Source organism: Leptopilina boulardi, unplaced genomic scaffold (assembly GCF_019393585.1).
Source record: "Leptopilina boulardi isolate dan_hultmark-lab unplaced genomic scaffold, ZJU_Lbou_2.1 LbouV2_73, whole genome shotgun sequence".
NCBI classification, from domain to species: domain Eukaryota; kingdom Metazoa; phylum Arthropoda; class Insecta; order Hymenoptera; family Figitidae; genus Leptopilina; species Leptopilina boulardi.
The window spans coordinates 7,502-20,224 of NW_026138020.1; the positions used below are offsets into that span (position 1 = coordinate 7,502).

General features: G+C 29.6%; 1 long non-coding RNA gene across 1 annotated transcript; it reads left to right on the plus strand.

The window, feature by feature from the left end:
* Positions 1–451: 451 nt before the first annotated feature.
* LOC127290615 (uncharacterized) lies at positions 452–7,242 on the plus strand. The gene is made up of 2 exons (XR_007844398.1): positions 452–820; positions 6,782–7,242. It is a non-coding gene; the product is annotated as an uncharacterized LOC127290615 (long non-coding RNA).
* Positions 7,243–12,723: the final 5,481 nt, after the last annotated feature.

Consider the following 12,723-nt stretch of genomic DNA (forward strand, 5'->3'; position numbering starts at 1 on the left):
TCTATTCCATTACTGATTGTGATTGACTAAACGCAATATTTTTCGCATGGTCTTGATATATTGTTAGGTAACATTTTTTTCGTTTTCCGCCCTCCTTTTTTTTGTCGATTTCAATCATTTTTCTTTGTATCTGATTTGCTACTATGAGTGTGAATGAACGGTCCCTAAGCTGGCAAGAGCCACAAATTTAATAAATTTTAGAATTACGTTTAGAATTATTGTTTATATCTAAATTTTGATTTTATTTTTGGTTTAATTTTGACCAATTATCGATTATGATGTGTAATCTAAATATTGTTTTAATAAAATAGGTGACCTTTCATTTCTTTTTTTTCCACGAATTTCGATGTTTATTTATAATAGCTTATATTTTTTTTTGACATAATTATCGTTGTTGGTGACCAATCTATATTTTCCACATCAAAATTTTGTATTTCCCTCAATTCGAGAATGTTAATTTTGTTAATCATTTAAAGAAACAAAGTCGAGAAATTCGATACTTATAATGCGTAAATTTATAGTAAGAAATGTGATTTAATATTGAGATTAAATGATGTTGATTTAATTTTATTATTTAACCCCCCCCACTCTCCGTCGTTAAACACGTATAAATAAGCTAGTGCGGAATAGCCGGTAAATTTTTCCACTCTAAATTGTATCTTTGTTGTCGTTTGTAATTATTTTTTTTATTTATGTGACATATTGAGATATTGACTTTTCCTATTTTTTTGATAAATACTGTATGTGAAGTTTAAAATTTCTTTTGCTGCTAAGAAACTTTTCCGAGGAAGAACTATATTTTTTTGCGACCAATTTAAGAGTGAGAAAACCATACAGTAACCTATAAATTGAAATATTTATTGCATTCAAAATTTATCGCGGTACAGGTACATTCAGGGTGTCGATTATGTAATTTGATTTGACGTCAAAATCAAATTCATTTTAACGTCAATGTCAAATTTAACTCAACAAATTCATTGTTTTATTTAACTTAGACGTTAAATTAAAATTTAATTTTTTATTTCAATTTAACGTCGCATTCAAATTTATTTTTTGAGAGCAATTTGACGTATTGCAATCAAAATATAAATTTGACTTTGAAGTCAAAGTCAAATCAAATTACATAATCGACTCCCAGGTAGAGATGGTATTATTGGTGTCGTTACCGTTAAAAAAAAGACAGGAGTGTATTATCGAAGTTTAAAGTTAGTGACAGCACTATCAATTAAATAATGTTTTTAAATGAACTGTTTAATGAACATTATCGACACAATTATTCAATTTTTATTAAACATTTACAGTTATAGTGATTTAAATGTAATTTCAATGATATTATAACATTTATAAATATTACATGGATACCACACTATCGCATATATTCATTAGATATATTATCAAGTAATCTACATCAAAATAATGTTTTAGAGTTAAAATGAAACAAGCAATAAGTAAATTAATTGAACATTCAAGGTGGGCGGGATGTTCAATCTTTATATATAATTTCCAACTAAATGTTATGTTGTAAAATGTAACATTCTCAGATTCATTCTTTCAAAAAAAATATTGTAAAACTTTTAAATTTTTTAATCTTTATCATGACAATATTGGCAGCAGATATTTTAAAAATTGAAGTTTTTGAATAGGCAAATTGATCAGTTAATCTTTAAAAATATATCTTAGTTCCTGTCATAAAGGTATATAAAAACAAATTTGTATATGGACTAGCAATAAACTTAATGTACTTCTTACCACACGGATTAAGTTGTAAAATAGATATCAGAAGGAGACGTCTTTCAAAACTTTAAAAAAATCATAAATTATATGTCTATCTTTGTTTAGTTAAATTCTATCTCTTTTCATCCCTCCACGTTTTCAAATATTTTACCCTCATAATACCTCAGAAAACTGTCGTTATAACCATTCTGCTGTTGATCATTCTGACGACTAGAAGTATTTTTATTAAATGTTCAGTAATGATTAAATTTGGAATTTTCATTTGTTTATCCTTCCAAGAAATTCACTCCTTATTAACCCATTAACGCCCAAAAACTGAAAATTCTTTGTACACATTCAGGCTACGTTATTTTAAGTAAATCGGTCAACATTTTCTACGAGAGGTACATTTCCTATAGGTCTTGAGTGTGCTCTTTCCGATTCCGGTATCAAAAATTAATTTCGTATAAGCCGAAATTAAATATGGCGGTTTAAATGTCAAAAAACACAAAAAAAATTTTTTCAGTTTGACATTTTTTTTCAATCGGAAAAAATGTAAGAATAAAATTAAATTGTCAACCATAGGTGCATAAAAGTTGTGTACTTTCGAGAAACGTAAAGTAGAATAAAAAATTTCAAGATGGCGGACCAAATATGGCGTTAAATTCATTGTAAAATGTGAAAATTTTGTGCAATATTGGTCAAATTGACAAAATGTAACTGGATTTGCCTGAATTTTGTTACTCGGGGGTTTTTGGGGTCGCTGATTAAGAATCTGAAGTCGGTTTTCAAAAATTCAAAATGGCGGATCCAATATGGCGGATGAAATTTTAAAAATGCATTCAATTGGTCTGAATTTTCATACTCGGGTGTTTTCGGGGTTGCAGATTACGAATTTAAACTTTATTTTTAAAAATTCAAAATGGCGGATTCAATATGGCGAATAAAAATTTTAAAAATGCATTTATTTGGTCTGAATTTTTATACTCGGGGGTTTTCGGGGTTGCAGATTACCAATTTAAACTTCATTTTTAAAAATTCAAAATGACGGATCCAATATGGCGAATAAAAATTTTAAAAATGCATTTATTTGGTCTAAATTTTTATACTCGGGGGTTTTCGGGGTTGCTGATTACGAATTTGATCTTCATTTTTAAAAATTCAAAATGGCGGATCCAATATGGCGGGTAAAAAAATTTTAAAAATGTATTTATTTGGTCTAAATTTTTATACTCGGGGGTTTTCCGGGTTGCTGATAACGAATTCGAACTTCATTTTTAGGGTTTCGTGGCCCATGGCCGAAAGCCTTATAGTTTCACTTTGGCGTCCGTCTGTCCGTAGTATATTTTGGGGCACCACAGCTCCCAAAATCAAATTTTAGGGCACAGATCCCAAATTTAAATTTTGGGGCACCACAGATCCCAAATTAAAATTTTTGGGCCCCACAGATCCCAAATTAAACTTTTGGGGCACCACAGATCCCAAATTCAAATTTTGGGGCCCCACAGATCCTAAATTAAACTTTTGGGGCACCACAGATCCCAAATTCGAATTTTGGGCAAACATAGCTTCCAAATTCGAATTTTGGGGCACCACATATCCCAAATTTAATTTTTGGGCAAACATAGCTTCCAAATTCGAATTTTGGGGCACCACAGACCCCAAATTCAAATTTTGGGGCACCACAGATCCCAAATTCGAATTTTGGGCAAACATTGCTTCCAAATTCGAATTTTGGGGCACCACAGATCCCAAATTTAATTTTTGGGCAAACATAGCTTCCAAATTCGAATTTTGGGGCCCCACAGATCCCAAATCTCCATTTACTGAATGGACATTTTCCCGAATGGACATTACATGTCTCATTAGTTAACATGCCCCTATAATTGACATGTCCCAGTAGTTGACATGTCTCAGTAATTGACATGTCCCAATAGTTGACATGTCCCAATAGTTGACATGTCCCTATAGTTGACAGGTCCCAGTAGTTGACATTAAAATTTAAAGCGCCACGAAACCCTAGATGTAGGCGCAATTACGCCTAGTTCTTTTCCTATTTTTAAAAATTAAAAATGGCGGATCCAATATGGCGGATTTAAAAAAAAATCCATCGTATTTACATGAAATCAGTTTCTCGGGGGTTTTTGGGGTTGCTGATTAAGAATCTGTAGTCGGGTTTGTAAAATACAAAATGGCGGATCCATAACCACTATCTCCATAAAATCCAATGTTTGCGCATGCGCACAGAAAAAGTTGATGAATTCGTCAAAAAAGTTTAAAAATTTACTAACTTCGTGCCCATCCAGAAGATAATATCTAGTTCATGAAAGTTTTACTAACTATTTCTTACTGTGTGTATGTCACTAGAAATATTCAGACATTTTAATAAATAAATTTTTAATTCAGTATTAATAATTAAATCTAAAATAAACAAATTATATTTAAAGAAAAAAAATAACATTCTTAATTTTGTCTACCTCCACGTGGTAAGAATTAGTAAACGCCTAAATGGGCTGCTAAAAAAAACTGAAAACCCCTTCAGGCTATTTGAACGGATTTTTACATTTTTCATTTGTCATATTCGTAATCTGCAACCCCGAAAACCTCCGAGTATGAAAATTCAGACCAATTGAATGCATTTTTAAAATTTCATCCGCCATATTGGATCGGCCATTTTGCATTTTTGAAAACCGACTTCAGATTCTTAATCAGCGACCCCAAAAACCCCCGAGTAACAAAATTCAGGCAAATCCAGTTACATTTTGTCAATTTGACCAATATTGCACAAAATTTTCACATTTTACAATGAATTTAACGCCATATTTTGTCCGCCATCTTGAAATTTTTTATTCTACTTTACGTTTCTCGAAAGTACACAACTTTTATGCACCTATGGTTGACAATTTAATTTTATTCTTACATTTTTTCCGATTGAAAGTAAATGTCAAACTGAAAAATTTTTTTTTGTGTTTTTTAACATTTAAACCGCCATATTTAATTTCGGCTTAGACGAAATTAATTTTTGATACCGGAATCGGAAAGAGCACCCTCAAGACCTATAGGAAATGTACCTCTCGTAGAAAATGTTGACCGATTTACTTAAAATAACGTAGCCTGAATGTGTACAAAGAATTTTCAGTTTTTGGGCGTTAATGGGTTAAATTAACAAGAGTGTGCAACTGTGCACAGTGGCCGATTTCCCGAAAAACCTGGCCAAAAGTCAAAAATTTTTTTTAGAAATTTATACTTTTTATTATGGAATATTATAAAGGAGGGTTCACTGCATAATTTTGCAAAAAAAAATTACACTTTTTTCACCACCAATTTATTATGTGAACAAGTAAAAGTGATCTTTGCCAGAGATTTACTCAGAACCTTTCATAACTATAAATTCTCGTCACAGTTAAAATAGTGAAAATATACTAATATACAGCAGATTTTTGAATATCTTTTTTTGGGAATTATTAACAGAGGTGTATGAAATAGGTTGAATGTATTTATCATCACATTTAAAACGTACAGTTTTTAAAAAATGATATTAAACATTGCTATTCATGGCTACGATTTTTGTATTGTTTTATCAACGTAAATATATATATATATATATATATATATATATTTTTGATTCATTTTAATTGAAATCAGCTGCCCCAAGCTGCCCCTGCAGTTTTGGTATCACTTTTTATTTCACCCAGCGCGGTATACCGACAGCGCGTTGCACCGGCCGGCGGTGCAACTGAACGTGAAAGACTGACTTTTTCTTCCTTCGCATTCGCTTTAAACTAAAATTTAAGCACTTTCTGTAATTTAAAAAAAATAAACTCTAACACATATACGCAATTTTATAATACCAGCAAATATTTTGGATCCGCCATATTGAATTTGACACAACCAATGTAAAATTTGAATTCAGAAGCCCAAAAAACATGGGTATACCAATTTTGATTGAAATCGTATTATTTTTCGATTTTCAGCAAAGTTTTTTTAAATCTAAACGGCCATTTTGGATCCGCCATTTTGAATTTGACACAACCAATGTAAAATTTGAATTCAGAAGCCCAAAAAACATGGGTATACCAATTTTGGTTGAAATCGTATCATTTTTTGATTTTTGGCCAGGTTTTTCGGGAAATCGGCCACTGTGCTGTGCAAAGAAATAAATATTTAAAAATTTATGGCACCATTTCGATATTTAACAGTCTCGCTTTTAGTATTTATCGTTATTTTAGACGAGCATAAAGTACCATCTTCAGTACTGTGAGGTGTCGTCAGTCGAAACAAAAACTTTTTTCGAAAATTCTTTCTCATTCTTAGAGTTATACTGAAATTATCTTTAAACTTTAGGAAAATATTCTTCAAGAGTTATAAATGTGACGCTCCACGAGAAAAGGGACCTATCGCGACAAAAAATTAATTTCTAGTTTTATATGCGAATCGATAGTATTTGAGTTGCTCTTTCATATAGAAATGTCAAAAATAATATTTTTCTAATTACTTTTTTTGTAATAAAGCTTTAAATATGACCATGTCAATCGCGTTCCAGCACGGACTACGAAAACCATCCCCACCACCACTGCTACTAGTATACTTGGTGTATCCGTGAGACGTAGGAACGATGTAGTAGTAAGATAGTGGGGCTGATTTTCGCTGGTGCGTATCAACCAATCAGAACGTTCAACTTTAAACGCCTTTCCTGCATAATTCTGTTTTGCCGCGATAGGTCCCTTTTCTCGTGGAGCGTCACAAATGTTACTATCAAATAAAAAAGGAGGGGGTCCTGTATGTTTATTTCATAAGCTTCCTCATTGTGTGACGCAAAAAATATGCTTCCTCGTGGAGGAAGACATGAATTTCTCCAATTCAATTGATTGATTTAAAACATTTGGAGTTCAAAACTGTTTTAAATTAATTAAATCTTTTGAAAAATTAAGAAAATTTTAATTAATTTTGGGTGTAACATATTCTTTATATTTAAAAATCGATTCGTTTCTATGCAAGGAATACAATATAAATCTTTACACTTGTAAAACAATATGAAAAATTATAAAACATTTTTTTGTTTTTATAGCTTACACGAGAGTTGGTGGAAACAAGAAAGGTATTTTTACAAGAGATCGACAACCAAAAATGTCAGCCCATTTCGTCAGGAAAAGGTATCATAGTTTAAGTGCAGAAATAGATAAAACTAAAATGCCTGCTGATCTCGAAAATTATGTTGCAGTTAATTATTGTAACTACAAAGAACTTTAGGATTTTTAAAGATATAAAATTGGATCTGTTATTGGATTATCAAAATAAAATTCTTTTCTATTACAATTTAATAAATTTCAACGTATAAAACTGATATTTTAATGTAAAGAATGTTGTTTATCTTTCTGTAGCGATTATGATATTACTCAGGACCTTCTACAAAGCGTTTGTTTTTCTTTTGTGTGGAAATATAACATGTATTACATAAAGAAATATTAAACGTATGAGTTGTGAGTAAGGTGTAATGTTGAATAATAAAAAAACCGAATTAGCTTTCAATATTACTTGAATATCATTTCAATATTTTATTGGAATATTACAGCGACCTTCCAGTAAACTTAAAATGACCGCCAAATGATAATTATCAACAGTGATATTGAGGAAATATTTCATATTGATGATAAAGCTTCGAATTATTACAGTTCCTTTTATATGTATAGACAAAACGTATAAAACGATTTCAAAAAGATTTAAAATCTACAAATAAATGAGAAAAGATTGTATATTGGTATTTTAAGATATTTTTCTTGCTTATTACAGTCATATATAAAAATTCATTGGTAACAAAAATTGTTTCAAGATTAAAAAAATGTTTGAAGTTTTTTTTATGATCTTAAATTTAAAAATCGGTCTCCTTCACGTACAAAGCTACTTTATTTTAATTTAAAGCCTCTTAAAATATGTAATTCTTTTTTAGAATGTGTAAATAGACATCTTTAGATGATTATTAAACAACAATAATATTTATTAAAATTTTCCTAAGTTTTAATCTCTATCAAACAAATTTTTCTTTTCATTGTTTATATGAACTAATAATTTTTATTAGGAAGAATTTGCCTTTAATATTTTTAGTACTTTATTAATGTTTTGTTTTTTAGTTATAGACTTTGTACTGAACCAAATCAACAATCGTCAGAAATGTTATTACTAATACATGTTGTAATTATATCAAATAAATTTTTTTTATTTTTTTTATTTTTAGGATCCTTTACGCGGGTCGTAACCCTATTAATATCAATTTTTAGAAAATAGTGTAATAACTGTATTATATTAAATATTAACTTATAATTTTCGAAGAGAGTAAACCCACGTGAAAAGATTACCGGTAAAATCCGCGGATTTTCCGAAAATTGTTCTTTACCCGTAATTTTGTGATGAAAATGCAAAATTACTTCCTGTTTATTCGTGGAATACTATTTGGCAAAAATGAAGCATTGGGAAGTCATAAATTATGTTTACCAAGTATCCAAGTAAATTCAGGTCAACTTCTTCGTGGAAGTTCACCTTAAATAATATACCAGAAGGTTAAAAACTTCCTTGTAGATTTCAAGTCAACCATTTCAGAGAAATTAATATCAAAAAGTAAAAGAAAAAATAAATTTCGGTAAAGTTCTATTGCCAAGATATCGCGTATCTAGGTAAATTTCTTTTAGAGGAATAATCAAAATCAGCAAAAATGGAACTTTAAAATTTCAAGCCACACAAAATGTTCAAACGCCTACACTAAGTTCCAGTCGTCTGGTATCCAAACATTCTTGGGAAATGCATTGAAATTTATGTTTTTGTTTTCGGAACATTTTTCATAAAAATTAATGCAACTTACTATTTTAAAAATACAAAAAATGTAATTGAAAATTTTTTAATTGAAAATAATGGGAATTATGTAAAAATTTAATTTTAAGAGAAACATCAATATAATCTTAATTTTTTAAAATTTTCAATCTTTCAAATGATTAATTATTTATAGGTTTTGTGTAAAATATAGAATTGCATAAATAACAAAAATTTGATTCAAATAACTCATATTGATTTCTTTTTATATTTTTCATTTTGGATAAATTAATATACATTTTCAAAATAAAAATTACACATCAAAAAATTTAATTTTTCTAGATTTCAATTTCATATTTTTTTAATGAAAGTTAATATGTGTTCAGTTTTGAAAAATGATATAAAACAATGTGAGAAAAACATTAATATTAATGAGTTTAAATTTAGCTTTACTTTATAAGAAATTAATTTATTGACAATGAATTAGTTTTTTCAAATTCAGCATTTTGTATTTTTCTCAAAATATAACAAACATATTATGACAAAGTAGTATAATTTGAACAAACTTTAGACGAAAATCGTACATTTTTACATGTTTCTTTTAATTTTATAGTCTCAGGCTGGAGTCCCATGGCAGCGTTTTTTGTTGCGTTTTGTAACTAGGCCATGAGTTTAAAAGAGATGCAGATATTTGTTTGCTATATTTACACTCATAGCCTAGTGACAAAACGCAACGCAAAACGCTCACATGGGACTGCAGCCTCAAGTCAGATAATAAATATATTAATCAGGTTTTTGTAGTTAAATTGAGTGTGAAGAGTTATCTTAATGAATCTAAAATTAAAGTGTATGAGTTTTACAATTTCGTCAAAAATTCCTTTGAACAAGCGACTTTCCCCGTTCTTTGAATTGTGTCTCTTTGCTCAGATATGACAATAAGCAGTAATAAGAAATATTTTGTTAGTTACGCTTATATTTCCTGTACTTTAAATTAGTTAACTTAATTAATTTCTATAACATCTGGATTATTAATAACCTTTATTTTATTTAATTAATTTCTATAACTTCTAGTAATCCTGATTAGTAATTACTACATTTTATTATAATATTTATAATTTTCGATTACGTAGAATTTTCTTATAAAAAATACAAAACTTTACTGAAAAATTAAAAAAAAGGAATTGAATGATTTTAAAAGATGCGAATCATCAAAATGTAATTAAATATTTTAAAAAATTGTTCCGTGAATTTTCAAATTATAATTTTTGTTTCCAAACTGGAGAAACTTTAAAATTGCTTCTTACCAATTCAAGTTGATATCCGTTTGTTTCCTCCAAACTTTCAAACGGTATTCGGTTCTAAGGCGAATAATTCCATTACATGACTCCATTACACATAGACTTAAGTTGTTGTTTGTTCGCTGCCAATATATTTTCAGCCAACATGGAAACTTATAGTTTACATAATTTTTTATAAAACTTTATTATGTAAATCTGTGTTATTTATAATATATTATAATTAAAGTCCAATAAATTTATTTTTTATTTAATAAAATAGATTATTTATATTATAAAGGAAAAAGTTGAAACAAAAATCAGATACGTAATTTATAATTTTGTAAAATTATATTTTTATCATTTGGATTAAAATTTTATAATTTACAAATTATATTTTTATAAACAGAAGAACTAAAAATAATTCTGCATCAAGTTTGAATAAAATTAATTTAATAAATGATTTTTTGAATATTAAATTTCTGTGCCCAATTTTTTAAATTTGCAATTCGGAATTTTATTTTCCTGCCATAAAATTTCAATAAGAGACTCTAGAATTACTTTTGAATTAAATAGAAAAGCAATTGGTTACAATTATTGATATTTTCATTTTTTGACCAAAAAAAATTATAGCTATATTTCAATTTTGGCTTATAATGTTTTTAAAATCGTACTAAAATGTGACTAAATAATATTTAACACTCAACAGTAAAAAGTTTAAAAGCAATTTATAAAAAAATTAATAACTTAAAAATTTTCGATTATTCGAATTTTTTTGAAAAATTTTCATAATTTCTGTTCTCATCAATATTTTTCAAATCTGTAAATTTATAAACCTTACTCGAGTCAAGACCTAACATACCACCAAATTTGGTCTTAATACGTGGAGCCGTTTTTTAGTGATGCGCGAGCAAAGTTTCTGTGAAATACATACATAAAAAAAGACATGAAATTTTTTATGGATATGTTTGGATTCCTTGATGCTCAAAACGAAAAATTACATATGTAAGAAATTTAAACTTTTAGGCAATGTACAGACAAAAGTCTAATTTTATTTGTATAGATAGATAAACGGCCCTATTTTTTTCCATGTTATTTGGAAACAGACAAATGTAATTTTCGACTCGTAAAACTTTTGATAATTTTTGAATGGGAATAGCGTGGATACAGTAAGAATCATAAATATGTATTAAATGTCGATCGAGGTTAAATCCAAGCTCTCTGTTCTTAATTTGATGAGTTTTATCATTAGAAATGATAAGTTGATGCAAAACTGCAAAAAGTTTTGTTTCTATACTTATATAGAATTTTACAGAACTGAAAAAATCTGTTTCTACATCTTTCCAATGTACGTAAAAGTTTGTACGTTTTTTCTGTCGAGTATACAATGTAGATGTGAAAATCTCATCGTTGATTTTACATCTACTAAAAATTGTTACGTTAGATGCTCGCAACTGCTCTTCGGTAAGATTTGTCGCTCGACTAATTGCATATTAATCGCTATTTGTAATATCAGATGTAACTGGCGGTCCGTGTGCTTTACATTCGATATGGTTTCTTAGTCTGTTGGGATTCATTAGAAATTGTATATTTCTATAAGCTTGAACAATTTTGATTGTATTTGATAATTCCATATCAATTTTATTGGAACCATGAATCATTCTGATGAGCTTGCCATTGTGATCTTCGGAAGAAAACGCAGCCCATGCCCAGAGTGGTCCCCACATCATGATGAACGCTACCAGATGGAGCAATTGATGGACATTGTAAGAACATTTATTAAGACCATAAAGTCTTTCCATGTCGATTACAAACAGATGTAGTAGTGTTTCTGCTAAATTCAATTCAGGCCGGGTGATTTCCTCTTGTGAAAGTAAATAAATTCCTCACGCCAACAATAAGAAATGATCATAAAATCTGTCTACAAGTCTTTTTCTTAAAACCACTGGTCCGTAGTACAGTAGAAAAGCCCTTAATTCTGAGGCCTTCCAATCACTGATGTTACTCAATTTTCTTGAGGTTCGCGTGACTTCATCTGGAGGAGCTAATGATTGTAAAATTTTGTCAATTACATCCCGCGTTTCTTTGTTCAAGTAAAAATCTTTTTCGCGGTTACTTGAATCACACCATAAAGTTAACAGCATCAACATCACGCCAAGTAACACAGCGTACATGTAATCCGCGACAAATCCCTTGGTTCGGTCAAAAAATGGTATGTTTGTGACTATCAATTTACCTTTAACTCCTTTAAAATGCTTTAGTTGATGTCTTTCCGCAATTCCAGTTTGAATTTCCATTCGTTCAGCAGTTCTCAAATAAACATTATCTTGATTTACTGGAAAAATCCAATTAGATCAACTACCAGTTGTACAGCTTGTTCCTGTTACTTCGCAACTACCACAACTGTTTTCTCCATTAAACTGCATAATGTTTTGGACAGATGATTTCGCAGGAGCATCTAATGAGGCAACAGGAGCAATGACTTTGCTGGTAATTGTGCAATTCAGCAACCTGTTGAACCATGGAAACCCGTCAATAAAAAGTTTTTGTAATTTTAAAGAAAATGGCTTCAGAAATGAGTTCATGTGTGGTTTTTTACTGCTTCTGTTCAAATAGAAAATTCCACAAACGAACTGAAAGCTTCTTCTATACTTCGGATCTATGTTCGCAATTTGTGCATAAATTGGCCTTCTTCCACTCTTCGAGACTTGAACTCCATCTGTGAACCAAATCAGAAGAAGATCGTAAGAACCAGGTATTGCCAAAGTTTTTAGACGCTGAAATTCGGTTCCAGACGTCAAATCATACACATTATCTTCATTTCGACTCGAACACTTGGCTTGATAGTCATCGATTAAAGTTTGCAGGTTTTTAATTCCAAAGGCACTACGTAACTCAGTCTCCAAATCAAACTCTAAAAAAATTCTTTTGATAT